This window comes from Belonocnema kinseyi, chromosome 3, assembly GCF_010883055.1.
Source record: "Belonocnema kinseyi isolate 2016_QV_RU_SX_M_011 chromosome 3, B_treatae_v1, whole genome shotgun sequence".
Taxonomy (NCBI): domain Eukaryota; kingdom Metazoa; phylum Arthropoda; class Insecta; order Hymenoptera; family Cynipidae; genus Belonocnema; species Belonocnema kinseyi.
Genome location: NC_046659.1, coordinates 68,203,518 through 68,210,658, shown reverse-complemented (window position 1 = coordinate 68,210,658; position 7,141 = coordinate 68,203,518). Strand labels below are relative to the sequence as shown.

At 28.6% G+C, this 7,141-nt stretch overlaps 1 long non-coding RNA gene across 1 annotated transcript; it reads left to right on the top strand.

Moving 5' to 3' along the window:
* The first annotated feature begins 1,273 nt into the window (after positions 1 to 1,273).
* LOC117170157 lies at positions 1,274 to 5,732 on the top strand. The gene is made up of 3 exons (XR_004466729.1): positions 1,274 to 1,325; positions 5,330 to 5,562; positions 5,633 to 5,732. It is a non-coding gene; the product is annotated as an uncharacterized LOC117170157 (long non-coding RNA).
* The last annotated feature ends 1,409 nt before the right edge of the window (positions 5,733 to 7,141 follow it).

Below are 7,141 nucleotides of genomic sequence, written 5' to 3'. Positions count from 1 at the left end.
ATAATTATCTGGTTTAAAATCCATCATTTTGTCTCAAAATTGATCACTTTGGTTATAAATTTAACTACATTTTTCTTGAAAATTCATTATCTTTTGTTAAAATTAATTTTTTCAAATGAATGCATTTTTTTAGAAATTCTTCATTTTGCGTAGATAATTTTTAAATTGAAAATATAACTATTACATTTTTTGTTGAAAATTCAAATAATTGGTGAAAACTGAATCTACTTTGTTGAAAATTTAAAAATTCTTTATTAAAGTATCCTGCTTCGTTAAAAAGTAAACTGTTTTATTAAAAATTCATCTTTTTGGTTGAGAATTTAACCATTTTGTTAAAAATCTATCTTCTTGGTTGAATTTGTCTTTCTTTTATTTAAAGTTTCATTCGAACCTTTTTTGTTGTAAATAACAACTATTACATGCTTCGTTCTTTTTTATTGAAACATTTATTTTATAACTAAAAATTTACTTATTTTAGTTGAAGATTCATCATTTTGGTTCAAAATTCATCTCTATTCAATTTTTGGTAGAATAATGATCTTTTTTATTTGAAAAATCGTGTTTCTCGGTAGAAAATTGATGTTCATGGTTGATAATTCATGTTTTTGGTTAAAAAATCAACTATTTATCCAAAAGATCATATATTTGGTTAAAAATCGATCAATTTTGATCAAAAGTAATCATTCTTGCTTAAAAATTCGCACTATTCTGTAGTTCAAACGGAGTAATTCACCATAATTTTATGTATTCCTGGGCAGTTTTGTATATTGAGGTCATCTAGGATAATAGGATATACTCGTAATCTGGAGAAATCCATTTACGCTGGATCAAATTTTTATTTGCCCCTCGCTAACTATTTGCAACTATTTGCTTGGAATGTTTTGCTTTTTCTATAACTTTTAATTTAAATAAATTGCATTAATAAATTTGGAATTTTATTAAAACATCGCTGAGGTGCTCGATTTTGTAACAACTCGTTTCATTCTTCGACATTAATATTTTTTATCACCAAACTATATTTTTTATAGTTATACTGTACTCCAAAAGAATACGAAAATTTATTTCTTTTTTGTGGGAATTCTAATGGTGCATTAAACATCCAATTTCGTTTGCAGTGCAATTAAAAAATAAAAATAAGTGCTCTTATTCCACAATTTGCGTACGGCATGACAATTATTATGATAATTATTGCAACTCACAAGAAGCGGAAATTACTGCGCGTAATAATCGTTTCTGGCTTGCATCTGATTCCTATTCGCTCAGTCTGATAATGCAGTTCATACCGCGTTTGTTCTTTCTCAGTCCGTTGAAGCTTTCAAGTGCAGGTACATTATTTCAAGTTTATGTGGAAGATAAATGTTACATATTAACTTATTCAAAGCCCACCACGAGGACAAAAAAAGACATATTTGCCGGTTCGTCCAATGAATGATTTCAATGGACTTTGAAAAATCTACTATTGATTAGAATTTAAAGACATTTGCTTTACAAATTACATTTTGCAAAATAAGGAAGAAAGCCAAGATGCATATTTGATATTATTTTTAAATACATCTTTGTCAATTTCATCTGATAGTAATATTACTTTTGCGAAAGGATAATTTTTGTCTTCTAAACAAATTTATTTATAGAAAAGATAATCATGCTGAGAGGCAGTAATGTTTGCAAAACAAACTTTTATAAGTGAAACAGAAATCTAAAAATACTTGATAGTATTAAAAAGTCAAAGACCCAGGATGCAAATGAATGTCAATGACTACAATGATATCAGTATTTTTAACCAAAAGATAATTTATGAATCACAGCTAACAATATTATATCCGGGTTTACATTGGAATGAGTTAGCAGATCTGGTTAAAAAAAGCTTGAAAATAGTCATGTATTTCAAAAAAGAGAATACTTTGATTGGAAAGTTATTATTCTTTATCAGAAATATGCAGCAGGTCATTTATAATATGAGATATCACTTTTTAATTAAATTAAAATTTGCAGGCCGCTATATACAATTTATACTATTATTTTTGCAGAACACCGTGTCATCACAGACACAAAAATTTAATTCAGTATTCCTAAATGAATAATCAGACATGAAAGTCTATGCTTTTATTTAGATCAAAATATGTTTTTTATAAACAAGCGTAAGGAGAATATTAACAAAAATGTTTGCAAGTGCCTTAAGTTCAGTGAAAAACATCATTTAAAAACAATTTGTCATTTTTTATACATGATAAAGAATTGTAAAAAACTATAATAATATAATATGATACAGTTAAAACTGGAATGTCTTCAATTTAATATTTTCGCTTCTTTGATGAGGTTTACTTTTATTATTTATTTATTTACTAATTTCTTTTCAAGCTTTTGGGGATTTAACGAAATTCTAGTCTCTTAATATTTACTTCTATAACGAATGCATTACACAAAAAAAATGTCAATGGATCAAAGATTCCATTAATGTTATATATTATTAATTTTAAATTATTTAAATAAATTTCAATAATTTTTTATTAATTTCAAGGTTTAACAAACGGAACAAACTGAAGTAAAGGAAAAGCGAATAGAGGACTTCTGTCACATCTTACCCCTTTTCCAGTTCGAAAAATTACAAATAATTTCTATTGCTAAAAATTTCTTTGAAAAATCAAATTGAACTTAAAAATGCCATTTGCGAATATTTTCGAGGTTATATTCTTAATCAGCGCCTTTAAACACTTCAGTATATCTCGTTTATACAGAACGAAAATAGAATTTTTATGAACGCTATTTTAAAATATTTTAATTTTTTAGTGTTTTGGTAGGGGTATATGAAACTTTTTGGGTCTCCCGCGAATGATGTTTTATTTTTGGACTAGAGAGAATATTTTCCAACAGTTTTCAAACCATTTAGTAAGGAATTCGAAAAATTCATCATAGTAAGCAATTACCTATCAATTTAATACAACAACTTTTAATGTAATTAATTTTTTTTTTACAGAATTATGCATTATCTTTAATTATAATATTGCTCTATTGACTAAAGGCCGAATATAAAAGATAGGAATTTTTATTGTTACTTTTTTTCCAAAAATTATGATTTTTTACAATAAAAATCTAAATCCATCAAGATATAAAACTTGGTTTGTAATTTGAACAAATACTTTCACCAATATGCGTCGGTTGAGAGTTATTGCGAAATACGAGAGACGCGTAAGGAAAGCGTTTAATCCATAAGGTCGAAGGGGTTACCGGAGTATTTTTTATTAGGGACAGAGTCCAAACTGTAATCAATTCTTCAGGAGACGTAAAGAATCCTTGTCTTAATTTTTTTACCGAAAATTTCATCGAAACTTAACTTTAATTACATGTTCAAAAAGAAAATTGTTATTGACTGAAAATATACAGATAATTATATAAATATTGATAAAAAATTTAAAAAAATTGTTTTCTTCTGACTTTGTATAAATGTTATCGTTCTTTAAAATTTGGAAGAATCTAAAATGAAGTATTTAGTCCTCCAGCTTTTTAGGACAAATATCTCTGGCAATAATTTTTGAAAATGAAGTCGCAATTCGTTCTTAATCTTTTATTCATAATTGAAACAGCTGCTGACATTGACATACAATGAGCGATCATCGCACTAATAGTGAACGTAACCATTTTTGGTTTATGAAAAATAACAAAAGGATGTGAATATAACTATTTAGTCAAATCAATACTTATATTTAATTAATCTTGTTTTAAAAAATATTTGAAAATGAATCTAAAGAAAATATGGTTTTCACACTTCCCTGGAAAGAAAAACTATTTTATATAAATATCCGCAATCTTCATTTAATCATGTAATTGACAGTTAATTATCATTTGATTTAATTTGAGTAATTAATTGAATCGAATTACCAAGTATTTTCCCTTTGTTTTTTATTTTGAGAGGTGCTAAAACTTTATTTCCAATGGAAATTCAATAACTTTTACTTTCAATATACTAATTTGAAGCACAGAATGATAATTTTTTAATTTTCCATCAAACCCTAATCTTTCAGATTTTTGACAACAAAATTGAAATCAAAAATTGTCCTGAGTTGAGCGTGAGTATTTTCGAAATGTAAGCATCTTTTGGACAAAAATGACCAATTATTCTTTGAAGTTGCCAACATTTTTTATTTAACGAATTTTTGTTGACTTCTTAATTAATCACTTTGAATTGCTAGTCATTTCATGAATCCTTGAATCTTTAATCTTCCTGTTGTTGTGCAATTTCAGTGCGTTTTTGTCACAAAGAGAGTTCACCGCGTGGCTCTCAATTCTTGTTTAAGTATTTTTTAACATAAATTCACATAAATCCATGATAGCAGAGTTAATTATTGTTATTAGAATTATCTAAATATTATATCAGGAAAGGTCCGGGAATGATTTCTAGAGATCAGCTTCTTTTTATACATATACATCCGAATTAAAAAAATTAATAATCCAAACGTCAGTAGATCAGAAGATATTTAATTACTAGAAAGGTTTTTTATTTAACAAATAAAATTGTCGGTTCAAGCAAAACATTTAATTTCAATCCAGTACAAACAATTTAGCAGTATTAGAGATATTTTGCATAATTATTTTCAAACGAAAAGGTAAAATTAGGGAATTGATATCAGTAATATGATTTAGATTACATCTAAATTTCGATTTATGAAATACAGATTTAGTTTACAGCTAGATTCAAATGCTTTCAGAACAAATATTAATTCACTTTCTTGGGTTTCTTCAGAGGAATTGCTATGATTGAGATTTAGAAAGTTCAGTGATGTAATTAATTTTAGGACGTAAATGTCTTTGACTTTTTAACTTTAACCATTTCTTTTCTAAACTCTACCAGAAACTGATGTCATAAATTGTATTATTTTAATAATCTTTGCGCTACTCAAGGAAATTACAATAAATTTAAAGGAATTACTCAATTTCTGACTTTTCGAATTTTACATGAAATTTATAAATCTATATGCCTTTCAAAAGTCACAATATTTACCAAAGATATATTTCTGTACCCGCATGTATCTTTTTCAACCATTTTTATGAATTCATAATTAACCTGCATTACCGACATTGTACTGAGTCACCTAGTGTTACTTCTTTCATAAATCGGTAGATCGCAGTATTATCAGTCCGGTTTTACAGATTTTATCATAGCTAGAATACAAAATAAAAATATCTTACAAATTAGTTTATAGTATTTTGAAGTAGAAACCTAAAATAAAAACAAATTATTTTAAAAGAAATATACTTTGCAATATTTTCTTCCTTTTTCAATCCAACAAGAATGTATATTAAAACTTCGGTAATGAAGATTTTTTTGTTTCAGATATTTCCACATAAGATAATAAAGAATAATTATTTTTTAAGCAACAGTTAATTTAACATTTTTAATTTTACAACGAGTATTGAGAGTGCAAAAACAGTAGTTAGAAAAGATGATCAACGGCTACTTTAAAATATGTTTGTGCGGCTACTCGAGACAGATTCCAAGAAAAAAATTATTATTTAAACCTGAAGAAACATAGATGAATAAAAATATCTTTTTTAATAAAAATTACTGTAAGTCAAAGTTTAATGCCAATTTTAGCCAAGATATAATCTATTCTAGCCAATTTTTTCATTGTTTTAGCCTAACGATCCATGAGGTCTTTATACTGGGGATGAGGAATAACACAGCCACACACAAAAAAAAGTGTGCGGATCTGGTAACAAGACACACGTATTCCTATGGATTTTGGGGCGCTGAATTCAAATTCGGTATCGAAAATCACCCATCACGTCATGGTTGAGCCATAACCTCAAAAAGTGACGAAAAATCATGCACTGAGGCAAATAAATTTCAAAATAATGCCAGTGATGCAAATTTTCACTTCAAAAACATGTCGACAACTGTGAAGGATCAGCCCTTGCCTGATATCAACATATTTAATATAACTTTACCCAACAGAACCGGACTTCACCTAACCTGAATTAACAGAAATTTATTGAACTACACGCAGTGCCGGATCATGGGGAGGGCTTGGTGGTGCTGAAGCACCGGGCCCCACGCTAGTGGGGGCCCCCTTCTCCCCAAGAAAAACATATAATATACAGTAAAATAACCCGCTTATGAACAAAAATAATAAAGTCCTAAAAAAAATTTTAGTAAAATTTTTTCAATTAAATTTTTGAATTTTTTTATCATGAACTAATTTTAAATGAAAGTAAAATGTTAAGTCCAGCCGCCTTAAAGGGACCCCAACGTTATTTTAGCTCCGGGCCCCGAAAGGTCTTAATCCGCCCATGACTACACGTAAAGCTCTGGAAGCATATTTTCTCAGTAGCAAATGTGTGCTACATCGAATGGGTCAACTCGAGCCTAACCTAGAAATAAATATAACCTAGCCTAACCTAACCTCACGAAACACAATTAAACTTATCTTAAACGTAAGCGCAACCCTTTGCATCATTACTTCGAAGAAAAAAGGACCCGTTATATCAGGCAGAAAATAGACTGAAGTAGGTCTATAAATCAATTTAATTACGATGAAAAGCAAGACAAAATGTAAACACGAAAGATAGTATAAATATATCCCTTAAGTTTAAGAAAAGCAGAGAGAAAAAATTTTTGAATAAACCCCTTATTCATGTGCATGTTTAAGTTATAGTTCTACATTTTAATTGATACAAACATTGTCAGGTTAATTGAAATAGGGTAAATTCTACTTGTAGTTCTAAGTTTCTTCAAATGAGTAATGTGCGTCTAAATTTTTAACCACCTGTAGTACAATGAAATGAATATTATTGTGTTACAACGGGAACACTTAAGTTAAGTTGTGTTGCGTTAAGCAAAATTTCGTTAGGTTCTGTTAAGTTAGATTCGTTTGTAGGTTAAGATCGAGTTAAGCTGTTAAATATAGCACACATTTAAGACTGAGAACCGTAAGCTTACATAGCTACACGTGTGGTTGCATTTCATTCGGCTAGGTCTATACAGGTTAAGCCGAAGCTGAATGAAACGGTACCGCAAACACAATGGGATAACACAATGAGTTTTATTGTGTTACGTGAAGTTAAGTTAGGTTAGGTCAGGTTTTTTTAGGTTAGGATAGGTTTGACCTCTTTGCAGGTTAAGCCCAAGCTGATTCAAACGGTACCG